The sequence below is a fragment of the Opisthocomus hoazin genome, unplaced genomic scaffold (genome assembly GCF_030867145.1).
Source record: "Opisthocomus hoazin isolate bOpiHoa1 unplaced genomic scaffold, bOpiHoa1.hap1 HAP1_SCAFFOLD_107, whole genome shotgun sequence".
Lineage (NCBI taxonomy): Eukaryota > Metazoa > Chordata > Aves > Opisthocomiformes > Opisthocomidae > Opisthocomus > Opisthocomus hoazin.
Genome location: NW_027449033.1, coordinates 21,004 through 31,478, shown reverse-complemented (window position 1 = coordinate 31,478; position 10,475 = coordinate 21,004). Strand labels below are relative to the sequence as shown.

The following is a 10,475-nucleotide window of genomic DNA, read 5'->3' as shown; positions in this document are numbered from 1 at the left end:
CACTGCCGACTTGGGGGGGGGGGGGGGTGCCCGCCTCCTTCTCCCATTCCCTTCCGTCACCTCCCGCCTCTGGCCCCGGGGCTGCCCGCACCCGGCTCGCCTCCTGCAGCCTGCCGCAGCGGCCGGCTCCAAGCTTCCCGTCCCACCACCCTCGAGCAGCCACCACGCACCCCCCACACCCGCTGGAGGAGAGCCCGCGCCTCACCGCTGGCCTCTCTGCTCCCCCGCCGCCCCGGCACCGAACACCAGCCCGCCGCCATGCTGCTCCGCCGCACCGCGCATGCGCCACGAGCCGACGGCGCGCCGGAGGGGCCACACTCTGAGCCGAACGCCGGGCTGCAGTACCGCGTTGCGGCCAGGGGGCGGCGCCAGCGGGGCCGGGGGCGGCGCCAGCGGAGCCGGGGGCGGAGCCAGCGTGGGCGGGGGCGGTGCCAGCGGGGGCGGTGCCAGCGGGGGCGGGGGCGGCGCCAGCGGGGGCGGGGGCGGCGCCAGCGGGGGCGGGGGCGGCGCCAGCGGGGGCAAGGGCGTCGCCAGCGGGGGCGGGGGCGTCGCCAGCGGGGGCGGGGGCGTCGCCAGCGGGGGCGGGGGCGGCGCCAGCGGGGGCGGGGGCGGCACCAGCGGGGGCGGGGGCGGCGCCAGCAGGGGCGGGGGCGGCGCCAGCGGGGGCGGGGGCGGCGCCAGCGGGGGCGGGGGCGGCGCCAGCGGGGGCGGGGGCGGCGCCAGCGGGGGCGGGGGCGGCGCCAGCGGGGGCGGGGGCGGCGCCAGCGGGGGCGGGGGCGGCGCCTGCGGGGGCGGGGGCGGCGCCTGCGGGGGCGGGGGCGGCGCCTGCGGGGGCGGGGGCGGCGCCCAGCGCCGGCTCCGGCTCCGAGCAGACCCCGACTCGCGGCTCCGACACGGCGCCGCACCCCCATCGCTCCTTGCCCCCGACACGGACCCCGCCCTCCCGGGGGCTTTTCCCCGGGACCCGCCGCTCCATCCAACCCCCCCCCCCCCATACCCCGCGCTCACCTTCTCCCTCGCTGCAGCCGCAACCCGGCTATGGCTCCGCTCCTCCTTCGGCTCGCATCGGGCCCGGCACGGCAGCACCGGGCCCTCTACCGGCAGAGGGAGGGGCCGTCGCCATCAGCCCCGCTGCCCGCACCTGGGGCTCTTCCGGCCCCGGCCCACGGCTGGAGCCCACCATGCCGTCATTGGGCAAACACAAAGACTCTCTGAAGCCCTTTGGGCACTTCAGCAAGCAGGCAGGCGTTCCTTATTGCAGCGCCGGACACACAGGGCACGGCTCCTCCCAGCGCGCAAAGCACCTGCGCCACTCGAGCGGCAGTACCGAACTTTGCTCACCGGGTGGCAGCAGCGATCGTACCGGCCCCTCCACGGCCACCCGCGCCACGGCAGCACCGGCCCCTCCACGGCCACCCGCGCCACGGCAGCACCGGGCCCTCCACCGGCACAGGGAGGGGCCGTCGCCATCAGCCCCGCTGCCCGCACCTGGGGCTCCCCCGGCCCCGGCCCACGGCTGGACCCCGGCAGGAACAGGGGGCCGTCGCCCCAGCCCCACAGCCCGTCCCCTCCTCCCCTGGCCTCTGGCGCAGCCCCTCGTCCCGTGCAAACCAAGCACAAACGCAGCCGCCTGGGCAAAAGGGACCGCAGGTCTTTACTCAGTCACGCACCCAGCCAGTCCCGGGAGCCGCTCTGCTCCGGGGTCGGGGCCCCCGACACTCCCTCTGCCCCTCCGACACCTCGGCACTCCTTCCCGCAGCTGCGCCCGTTGATCCAGCGGCGAACAGTCCGTCCGTCGCCTCCCGGAGCGACGCGCTGCTCGGCAGAGGCTGCCAAAAATGAGGAGCAGGGTGCAGGCCACTACAAGAGAGGAGAAAAGTGACAGGTGGCTGGACAGCGGCGGTGGAACGAGAAAGCACCAAGCAGGGAAAGGGACGGCGAGAGAAGGACGGGGACAGGCAGTCCCACAGAGACGGAGAAAGAAGCAGCAGCAAGAGAGCAAGAGCGGCAGCAGAAAGAAGAAGAGGGAGCAGGACACAGACCGAAAGTGAAGAACGGGGAGCAGGAAGGAGATGCAAAAAAAAACCCTGCAGCATGACAGAGGAAAAAAGAATAGCGGCAGGGACCTGGACAAAGAGAGATGAGGAAATAGAATAGAATAGACATGGAGAAAGCAGTAGATCTGTGACGTGCTACGGAGCCGAGAAGGAAGGCCTCGAATCAAGGGACGAGGAGCCAGACAGAGAGCACCAAAGACAGCAAAAGTACTGACAGGCTACAGAGTAGGAGGAAAGCAAAACTAGTAACCGGGAGCTGAACAGCAAGAGGGGAAGAAGGAAAAAAATGCCACGGGCTGCAGGGCAGAAAGAGGGAGGACCTAAAAGATGGGGACAAGTCAGAGACAGATGGAGAAAGAAGGTACACAAGAGCAGAAAAAAAAAATAATCGTAGCAGTGGGGGAAAGAGAGGGAGCCGGGGAGGGCCCAGGATGCACAAGAGGGGTGACAGGGCCCCGAGGGCCCACGACTCACCGCAGCTCTCACTCTCGGTGCTGCCGGGAGACTTTGACACTTCAGATGTTTCTCTCCCCTTCTCTCTTCCCCTCTTCTTCCGCAACTCCAATCGTTTGGCTCTCCTCCACCTGAGAGAAAATGCATGTGGCTGTCTTAGAGCTCATACGAGACGTGGCTTCCTAGACAAGAAGCCTCAGGAACAGGACAGAGAAAAAGAGAGAATATGATGAGTGGGAAGCAGAACACACGGATCGAGAGAGAACTTGAATCAGAGGAGTAAACAAGGCAGGAAAGAGAGATAAAGACAGGGAAGAAGCCACAAAAACGGGCCTTTCTGGCCTCTACTCGCACCCCCCGGCCTCCTTTTTTTTCTGGCCTCTACTCTCGCCCCCAGCCTCCCACCCCTCTGCAGCCTCCCACCCCTTTCCGGCCTCCCTTTTTTTTCTGGCCTCTACTCTCGCCCCCGGCCTCCCACCCCTCTGCAGCCTCCCACCCCTTTCCGGCCTCCTTTTTTTTCCTGGCCTCTACTCCCCCCTCCTCGCCCCCCCCCCCCCCCCCCCCCCCTCCCACCCCTCGATAGCCTCCTAACTCCCTTTTTGCTGGCCTCTACTTAATTCAGCTTCCCACCCCTCTGCAACCTCCTACGTCTTTCCAGCCTCCACTCCGCCCCCCCCAGCTTCCCACCCTTTTTCAGCCTCCCACCACCGTCCCACGCAGTGCAGGACACACTGACAGAGAGAGAAAAAGGACAGGCAACAGGAAGAAACGTACTAAGAAACAAAGAACGGGTCAGACGAAGAAGGGGGTGGGTGGTCAGGGTTGGAACCCCAACACAAACCAGCAAGGGGATAGAGGACAGAGAGGAAGACAAGAACGGGCTGGGAAGCAGGAAGAGAAGGAGAGAAAGGCAAAAAGGGAGAGCCGGCTGCACAGGCAGGTACAGCAAGAAACGACCGGACAGGCAGCAGGATCGAGAAAGAGAGACAGAAAAACTGGGGACAGGAAGCAGGACAGAGGGACGGCGAGAGGAAACAAGGGCCAGGGAGCAGGACAGCGGTGGAAAAAGAGGCACTGGGGCAGCAGGACAGAAAGAGAAGGAAGAAAGGCCAGAACAAGGACGGGGAATAACAGCAAAGGGAAAGAGAAGGACAAGGAGTGGGACAGATTGTCAGAGAAAGACAGGGACAGGGAGCGGGACAAGGTGATACTGAGAGAGAAAAAGGGGACAAGGAGGCAGGACAAAGTGAAAGACAGGCACAAGTAAGAGACGGGGGAGCAGGACAGAGACGGAGGGGGAAAAGCCTCAGCTGGGCAGCAGGAGACAGAGGCGGAGAAGGGAAAAAACAGCACCGGGCTGAGGGACCCTGAGGGAGGAATTAAAAAACAAACACAGTGAGCAGGACAAAACGACAGAGAGAGAGAAAAGGGACAGAGCAGGACAGCGTTGGGGGGAGAAATGCGACCGTGACGGGCAGCGGGAGAGAGGTATGGAGAAAGAAAAAAAATACCGAGGAAGAGAGAAAGGAAACAAGGGACAGCGAGCTGCACAGGGGGATCGAGAAAGAAAGGATGGGAGAGGGGATGGCACAGAGAGAGAAAGGCAGAAAAAACAGCAAGAGGAAGCAGGGCAAAAGGACAGCAAGAGGAAAAAGGAAAGGGACAGGGAGCTGGACAGAGATGGGAAAAAAAGCAGCGGGGACACACGAAAAGAGACAGAAAGAGAAGGGCACAAAAGGATAGATGAGGACAGCGGCAGGATGGAGACGCAGAACAAAACCTGGGACGGTCAACCTGGGTGGGCGGGGAGCGGGTCAGAGAGCGGAGAAAGGAAAAACTCTGCTGTGGAGCAGCCGAGGGGGACGGAGAAAGAAAGACAGGGACGGGGAGCAGGGCAGAGAAACGGAGAGAGAAAATAAGCGATGGGGAGCAGGACAGAGCACTAGGAAGAGGAAAATAAGACAAGGGACAAGACCGAGGAGCTCAGAGAGAAAGAAGGGTCGAAAGGAAACGCCAGAGAGGTAGAGAAATCAAGAAATACAGGGACGAGGAGCCTTGCAGAGACGGAGCACGAAAATGTAGGGCCGGTGAGCGCGAAAGAGGGAGAGAGAGACGGGGGCAGGGGGAGGAGATGAAGAAGAAAGGAGAGATAAAGATGGCAACGGAGCGCAGGGGACACAGACAGAGAGAGAAAAAGGACAGTGAACAGGAAAAAAGGGACCGAGAAACAAAGAAAGGGTCAGATCTAGACAAAGAGACCAAGAAAGGGGCGGGGGGCGTGTGTGCAGGGAAACCCCAAAACAAACCAGCAAGGGGCTAGAGAACAGAGAGGGAGAGAAAGAGAAGAAAGGGCCACGAAGCAGGACAGAGAAGGAGAGAAAGGCAAAAAGGGAGAGCAAAAAGAGAGCCGGCTGGACAGGGAGGTACAGCAAGAAACGACCGGACAGCCAGCAGGACAGAGAAAGAGAGACAGGGAGCCGGCTAGAGAAATTCTGAAGGGAGAAAAAGAGGGAGAGGGAGCAGAACACAAACACAGACAGAAGACGGGAGGTACAGGGAAAGGAAAACAAAAGGAAAAAGAAAAAAAAAAAAAAATCACAGCAGCGTGGGAGAGAGAAGGATCCAGGGGAGGGCCCGGGACGCAGAAGAGGGGCGACAGGGCCCCGAGGGCCCGCCACTCACCGCGGCTCTTGCTCTCCGCGCTCCCGGGAGACTCTGCCGCTTCAGACGCTTCTCTGTCCTGCTCTCCTCCATTCCTCTTCCCTAACTCCGGTCGCTTGGCTGTCCCCCACCTAAGAGAAAACGTCCATGTCTCGCAGCTCTTACGACACAAGGATCCCCAGGCACGTAGCCTCGCTTGCTCGCGCGCTACGCGCAGGAACAGCACAGAGGGAAAGAGAGAGAGACAGAGAACGACGAGCGGGCAGCAGAACTGATGGATCAAGAGAGAAACTGAATCGGAGGAATAAAGAACACTGGAGGGAGACACAAGTAGAGCGAACAAGCCAGATGGACGGGGGCAGGAGACACACAGATCAGGCCAAAGAGGTGGAGAAAGTAAAATCGGTGACGGGCTGCAGGATGATAGAAAAGGCCACGGTTCAGCACAGAGGAGAACAACGGGACAGCAAGCTGGACAGGGGCATATAGCGAGAAACAAAGGGACAGGCAGCAGTATGGAGATACACAGACAAAGAGTTACGGGGAGGATGGAGGACAGAGAGAACAAGAGAAAAGGGACAGGGAGGGGGGCACAGATGGAGAAAGAAACATTGCAGAGAGAGAGAGGAAGAAAGCGACAGGGCAGAGGCAGAGAGGTAGAGAAAGGAAGAAAAAAGTAGCGACGAGTAAGAGGCCAGAGGGACAAGGAAAAGCCAGGAGGAAGGACAGAGTGAGAGAGAAAACAGGTGAGGGACACGACGCCAGACTGTGAAACAGAGAGCGCGACAGGGAGCAGGACGCTGGGACAGACAGCAAACGAGAGCAACAGAGAGAACGGCAGCGAGGCGGAGCACGAGAGAAAACAGGGACTGAGAGCAAGACCGAGGGGTGAAGCAATAAATAACGGGGCTGGGGAGCAGGACAGCAGAAGAGAGAGACAGAGAGGGGGACACATAGGACAACCGCAAACTGAGAGGGAGAAGGAGAAGAGCACAGAGGGTCACAGACAAAAAGAGAGGGACGGCAGAAAGAGAAAAACAAGACGAGGCAGAAGGACTGAGGAGCAGAGAGAAAAAGGGTACAGGGAAAAGGACAGAGATGCAGAAAACAAGGAAAGCCTGGAGCACAGGGCAAAACTGACAAGGACAGGGAGCGGGACAAAGGGATGGAGGAGTTAAAAACAGCGATGGGCCGCAGCACAGAGGAAGAGAGAGAAAAAGAGCAAGAGCAGCAAGGGAAGAAGAGTGACAGAAGGGTGTTGACAGGGACACGTACAAAGCGGGCTTGGGGGACACAGACATCGGAAGGGTAGAAAGGAAAGGGAGGGATGGGGAGCAAGACAGCGTGACAGAGGGAGTGGAGTGCAAGGATACACAAAAGCAGAGGGACTGGGAAGAGGAAAGAACGTCAGGGAGAGAAAGGCGAGGCTGGCGAGCAGGAGAGAGAGAGGTGGAGAATGAAAAAACAGCCATGGTCAGAAGAACAGAAATGCAGAGAAGAAAAAATTACTTCCAGGCAGCAGGACAGAGGGACAGAGCAAGAGCAAAAATATCAAGAGGGAGAAGGACAGGTAACACACAGCAGGACGCTGCAGGAGTGAGAGGGAGGGAACACAGAGCAAAGCAGAAGAATGAAGAGAGAAAAAAAAAAACAACCCAGCAAACAGAAAGGGAACCGGACAGAACTAGGCAGCAGGGCAGAGAGACGGAGAAAGAAAAAACAGGGACAAAGGGATAGAGAGGCAAAGAGAGGGATGGGGACCAGGACAGTGGGATACAAACAGGGAGTAGGACTCGAGATTGCAGAGAGAGAGGTCCAGGGAAGCAGGAAGAATGACAGAGAGAAAAAGGGGGGAGGGGGGTGGGGAGCAGGTCAGAGCGCTGGAGAAAGGAAAAACACTGCTGTGGAGCAGCAGAGGGGGACGGAGAAAGACAGACAGGGACGGGGAGCAGGGCAGAGAAACGGAGAGAGAAAATAAGCGATGGGGAGCAGGGCAGAGCACTAGGAAGAGGAAAATAAGACAAGGGAGAAGACCGAGAAGCTCAGAGAGAAAGAAGGGTCGAAAGGAAACGCCAGAGAGGTAGAGAAATCAAGAAATACAGGGACGAGGAGCCTTGCAGAGACGGAGCACGAAAATGTAGGGCCGGTGAGCGCGAAAGAGGGAGAGAGAGACGGGGGCAGGGGGAGGAGATGAAGAAGAAAGGAGAGATAAAGATGGCAACGGAGCGCAGGGGACACAGACAGAGAGAGAAAAAGGACAGTGAACAGGAAAAAAGGGACCGAGAAACAAAGAAAGGGTCAGATCTAGACAAAGAGACCAAGAAAGGGGCGGGGGGCGTGTGTGCAGGGAAACCCCAAAACAAACCAGCAAGGGGCTAGAGAACAGAGAGGGAGAGAAAGAGAAGAAAGGGCCACGAAGCAGGACAGAGAAGGAGAGAAAGGCAAAAAGGGAGAGCAAAAAGAGAGCCGGCTGGACAGGGAGGTACAGCAAGAAACGACCGGACAGCCAGCAGGACAGACAAATAGAGACAGGGAGCCGACTAGAGAAATTCTGAAGGGAGAAAAAGAGGGAGAGGGAGCAGAACACAAACACAGACAGAAGACGGGAGGTACAGGGAAAGGAAAACAAAAGGAAAAAGAAAAAAAAAAAAAAAAATCACAGCAGCGTGGGAGAGAGAAGGATCCAGGGGAGGGCCCGGGACGCAGAAGAGGGGCGACAGGGCCCCGAGGGCCCGCCACTCACCGCAGCTCTCGCTCTCCGCGCTCCCGGGAGACTCTGCCGCTTCAGACGCTTCTCTGTCCTGCTCTCCTCCATTCCTCTTCCGTAACTCCGGTCGCTTGGCTGTCCCCCACCTAAGAGAAAACGTCCATGTCTCGCAGCTCTTACGAGACAAGGCTCCCTACGCACGCAGCCGCACTCGCGCGCTCCACAACCGGACCATGCTGCTGCTGGTGACACATACAGACCCTGCGGGGCACGCTGGCGGCCTGGCCTGCTGCGGGCTACCAAGACGGAGCCTTCCTCACCCGCAGCGCCAGGCAGCTGCCAGCCAGGTGGCCTTCCATTTCTTCTTCTTCTTCAGCCTTCTCGGGACTCTCCAGCTTCAGCCGCGCCACCTCCTGTCCGCAGCCACTCAGCGCTCCGCCTCTCCCTTTTCGCCCCCACGCCGCCAGCACAGCGAGGCCCGGCACACGCAGCCCACACAAGCCTGGAGCGGGCGCAGCCAACGGCATCCCCAGGGCACGAACGGACAAACGCGAACTCAGCGCGGCCACTGCCACACATAAACAAGCAGCGGCGACCGCGTTCAGGGAGGCCGAGGCAGCCCGCACCACGGGCCTTGGGGGAGGCCGGGCGCTCCGGGACACAGGCTTCAGGGGACGTGCTGCAGCTGGGGGCGGCTGCGCGGGGCGAGCGGGGCCGGGGGAGCACTGCCGACTTGGGGGGGGGGGGGGGTGCCCGCCTCCTTCTCCCATTCCCTTCCGTCACCTCCCGCCTCTGGCCCCGGGGCTGCCCGCACCCGGCTCGCCTCCTGCAGCCTGCCGCAGCGGCCGGCTCCAAGCTTCCCGTCCCACCACCCTCGAGCAGCCACCACGCACCCCCGCACCCGCCAGAGGGGAGCCCGCGCCTCACCGCTGGCCTCTCTGCTCCCCCGCCGCCCCGGCACCGGACACCAGGCCGCCGCCATGCTGCTCCGCCGCACCGCGCATGCGCCACGAGCCGACGGCGCGCCGGAGGGGCCACACTCTGAGCCGAACGCCGGGCTGCAGTACCGCGTTGCGGCCAGGGGGCGGCGCCAGCGGGGCCGGGGGCGGCACCAGCGGGGCCGGGGGCGGCGCCAGCGGGGCCGGGGGCGGAGCCAGCGTGGGCGGGGGCGGTGCCAGCGGGGGCGGCGCCAGCGGGGGCGGGGGCGGCGCCAGCGGGGGCGGGGGCGGTGCCGGCGGCGCCAGCGGGGGCGGGGGCGGCGCCAGCGGGGGCGGGGGCGGCGCCAGCGGGGGCGGGGGCGGCGCCAGCGGGGGCGGGGGCGGCGCCAGCGGGGGCGGGGGCGGCGCCAGCGGGGGCGGGGGCGGCGCCAGCGGGGGCGGGGGCGGCGCCAGCGGGGGCGGGGGCGGCGCCAGCGGGGGCGGGGGCGGCGCCAGCGGGGGCGGGGGCGGCGCCAGCGGGGGCAAGGGCGGCGCCAGCGGGGGCGGGGGCGGCGCCAGCGGGGGCAAGGGCGGTGCCAGCGGGGGCAAGGGCGGCGCCAGCGGGGGCAAGGGCGGCGCCAGCGGGGGCAAGGGCGGCGCCAGCGGGGGCAAGGGCGGCGCCAGCGGGGGCAAGGGCGGCGCCAGCGGGGGCAAGGGCGGCGCCAGCGGGGGCAAGGGCGGCGCCAGCGGGGGCAAGGGCGGCGCCAGCGGGGGCGGGGGCGGCGCCAGCGGGGGCGGGGGCGGCGCCTGCGGGGGCGGGGGCGGCGCCCAGCGCCGGCTCCGGCTCCGAGCAGACCCCGACTCGCGGCTCCGACACGGCGCCGCACCCCCGCCTCTCCTTGCCCCCGACACGGACCCCGCCCTCCCGGGGGCTTTTCCCCGGGACCCGCCGCTCCATCCAACCCCCCCCCCCATACCCCGCGCTCACCTTCTCCCTCGCTGCAGCCGCAACCCGGCTATGGCTCCGCTCCTCCTTCGGCTCGCATCGGGCCCGGCACGGCAGCACCGGGCCCTCTACCGGCAGAGGGAGGGGCCGTCGCCATCAGCCCCGCTGCCCGCACCTGGGGCTCTTCCAGCCCCGGCCCACGGCTGGAGCCCACCATGCCGTCATTGGGCAAACACAAAGACTCTCTGAAGCCCTTTGGGCACTTCAGCAAGCAGGCAGGCGTTCCTTATTGCAGCGCCGGACACACAGGGCACGGCTCCTCCCAGCGCGCAAAGCACCTGCGCCACTCGAGCGGCAGTACCGAACTTTGCTCACCGGGTGGCAGCAGCGAGCCCTTGGACACGGCGCCACCCGAGCCGCAGTACCGAACTTTGCTCACCGGGTGGCAGCAGCGAGCCCTTGGACACGGCGCCACCGCGCATTGGCGCCGCCCGAGCCGCAGTACCGAACTTTGCTCACCGGGTGGCAGCAGCGATCGTACCGGCCCCTCCACGGCCACCCGCGCCACGGCAGCACCGGGCCCTCCACCGGCACAGGGAGCGGCCGTCGCCATCAGCCCCGCTGCCCGCACCTGGGGCTCCCCCGGCCCCGGCCCACGGCTGGACCCCGGCAGGAACAGGGGGCCGTCGCCCCAGCCCCACAGCCCGTCCCCTCCTCCCCTGGCCTCTGGCGCA

At 64.0% G+C, this 10,475-nt stretch overlaps 1 long non-coding RNA gene across 1 annotated transcript; it reads right to left on the bottom strand.

The window, feature by feature from the left end:
• Positions 1–2,537: 2,537 nt before the first annotated feature.
• LOC142360268 (uncharacterized) lies at positions 2,538–9,976 on the bottom strand. The gene is made up of 3 exons (XR_012762930.1): positions 9,784–9,976; positions 5,193–5,302; positions 2,538–2,641 (listed from the first exon to the last, which is right to left on the bottom strand). It is a non-coding gene; the product is annotated as an uncharacterized LOC142360268 (long non-coding RNA).
• Between the last annotated feature and the right edge of the window lie 499 nt (positions 9,977–10,475).